This window comes from Varanus komodoensis, unplaced genomic scaffold (genome assembly GCF_004798865.1).
Source record: "Varanus komodoensis strain SLA01 unplaced genomic scaffold, ASM479886v1 scaffold1724, whole genome shotgun sequence".
Lineage (NCBI taxonomy): Eukaryota > Metazoa > Chordata > Lepidosauria > Squamata > Varanidae > Varanus > Varanus komodoensis.
This window is the reverse complement of record NW_025335512.1, coordinates 2454-5360: the sequence shown is the minus strand read 5'-3', so window position 1 is coordinate 5360 and position 2907 is coordinate 2454. Positions and strand designations below refer to the sequence as shown.

General features: G+C 43.5%; 1 pseudogene; it reads left to right on the top strand.

Moving 5' to 3' along the window:
- LOC123021702 overlaps positions 1 to 717 on the top strand; it is a 17163-nt pseudogene extending 16446 nt beyond the window's left edge.
- The last annotated feature ends 2190 nt before the right edge of the window (positions 718 to 2907 follow it).

The following is a 2907-nucleotide window of genomic DNA, read 5'->3' as shown; positions in this document are numbered from 1 at the left end:
ACTCCCATAGTCAAAGCCAACAACCGAACTCTCACCTTCGCTCTCCTGGTCTCCCTTCAGCTGTCCTTCCTGTGTGCTTTACTCTTCATTGGCCACCCTGGCAAGGTGACCTGTCTCCTTCGACAAGCTGCTTTTGGCATCATCTTCTCAGTAGCTGTTGCTTGCGTGTTGGCCAAAACCATCACTGTGGTGCTCACTTTCATGGCCACCAAGCCTGGATCCAGAATGAGAAGATGGGTGGGCACAAAGCTGGCTAACGCCATCATTCTTTCCTGCTCTCTGATTCAAGGCATGATTTGCACAATTTGGCTGGCTACCTCTCCTACCTTTCCAGATTTTCACATGTATTCCATGACTGAAGAAATCATCCTGGAATGCAACGAAGACTCAGTAGTTATGTTCTTCTGTGTGCTGGGTTTTATGGGCTTCCTGGCCATTGTCAGCTTCACGGTGGCTTTCCTAGGAAGGAAGTTGCCTGACAGTTTCAGTGAGGCCAAGTTTATCACACTCAGCATGCTGGTCTTCTGCCGCACCTGGCTTACCTTTGTTCCAACCTACCTGAGCACGAAAGGAAAGAGCAGGGTGGCTGTGGAGACCTTCTCCATCTTGCCCTCCAGTGCTGGGTTGCTTGGGTGCATTTTCCCTCCCAAATGCTATGTCACTGTGATCAGGCCTGACTTGAATAACAGGCAGCAACTAATGAAAAGAAATAATTAATTAAAATAAAATATTCCCATCCAATTAAAACAGGCTCTGTGTAAGTGTCATCAGGTATTAGGGGATATTTGAAGGTCAGAAGTTCCTGAAATGGTTTTTGTGAGATCCATTTTTAATGGCCTCAAGAAATATGTCCTTTGGTGTTTGATTTTCAGAATGACGCAGTTGTAGAAACAGTGGATTTACTTCACATTCTAGTGAATGCAAATGATTGACCATGCTGACATACAAATTCTGCGAAGCAAAACTTGAAAGTGTTCTTAAAGGTGTGCACGGACAGGTTGCTCACTGAGAATGCCTGTATTTCAAGAGAAAATCTCCATTAATTTTCTAAAATGAAATTGGGTCATAAACTGAACCTCTTTCCATAGAAGATGGAGGTGCAGCTGGTGGGAATCTCTTTGTTCAACTGGGGAGTTCTCAACCTGCCCTGGACAGTGTTGCATTTCCCATATAGGATAGGTTTTGCAGCCTTTGAAGATGATCCAGATTTTTTAAGTTTTTCAAAGTAAGACAGCACAAGTGACAATCTGGCACTTGTGAGGACATCATGCTGGTCCAAGAAAGGCTACAAGGCTTCCACTTGCAGATCAGACCCAATTTAATGATTTCTTTTATATACTTAATAGATGTTTTATTATCACCAGTTATTAATGTTACTGATCTCACTATTGTCCATTGTACTATATGATGGTATATAAGCTCCCCCAGGGAGCCTATGGCATATTGGGTGGCCTCTAAATCAAAGAAATGATAAATTAATAAAATGGCATTTTCGAGGCACCCTGACAGGTCAACATTTCCCTTTTCCATCAACTAAGCTATCAATAGGGTAGGAAAAGAACAACCAGGGTGGGATCACCCAATGCAGCCTACAATTTTGCTGGCCCAGGCAGACAGGCATGAGCCACAGCATTTCTTCTTAGCCTGGGAGGGTAGTCTCTCCAAGCCCTGTGCAGAGGTACAGGTGCTAGGGATGGACACATGCATGCTAATCATTTGCTCCATCAACAGGCCACACACCTTATTCTGCATCCTGTGTGCTATTATGGGCATCCTGCAAGCTCATGGAGCAGGACCAGAAAAATAATGCAGCTGAAATATGTGATAAACTTCCTCTTCTCTTCTCTTCTCTTCTCTTCTCTTCTCTTCTCTTCTCTTCTTCCTCTCATTCTCTCTCTCTCTCTCTCTCTCTCTTTCTTTCATCAATCTAGCTTGGTGATAACTTGCAATTATGAGTAGGTGATCAAATTCCATGTAATTATCAGAGTGAGAATGATTACTTCACTTCATCCCTATGCCCCAGAGCATCTCCCATTGTTACTGGCAAGAAAGCAAACAATATTGAAAGGGAGCTTTGATAAACCCTCCATGTTTGATTCATAGCAAAGCCTAAGACAGGAAGGGCTCTGGCAGTCACATTGCTGTTCCATCAAGATCATACCTCTGCATGGGCTGACTGAGTGGTCATTCCAACCAGGCTCAGCTACTTGAATCTTGCTAATCACTTGAATAGCAATGAAGCAGCAGGTCAATCCTGGCAAAGGAGGAAAATATTCTTACAGGACTGGGATCTGTGTGCTGCTTATATTCCTGCTGCTGCCTCTGACAGCGTGCAGTTTTCCACCTGATAAATGTAACCTTGGTGACCTGCTGCCAATAAAGCACAAGTATTATCAGTCAGGAGATGTCATCATTGCTGGCATCTTTTCTCAGATCTTCATCTTTTCCAACCCTGTGAACTTCAGATCACATCCCTCTCTGGATCTCTTTGATGACTCAATGTAAGACTCCTTGATCATGTCTTTTTTCTAGGGTTAGTCAAGCTAGTATCCATCTGAAAAATGAATGGTCCCATGGCACCTCTACAATAAAAACCTTCATGAATTGGAGTGTGCTGCTCTCCCTCCAGGCAGGTGAATTATCTGGGTATAGATTTTGCTCAGGTAAGGGAAACACTGCGACTTTTCCTTTCAGTTGAGAAAGGCAGATAAAAGCCCACTGCTATCAGCAAACTTGCTTCCTCCTCATTACTTTTTACTCTTTTAAAAGAACCCTTTGTCTTTATTTTCATAAGTTGCCCCCTGAGATTTCCCCACCTGCTTTTCAAAAGAGGGAACTAGGTAGTTGAAGGAACAGGAAGTTAGTCTTTGGTCAGCATTTTTCTCCCCCTTCTGGTACCACATGGAT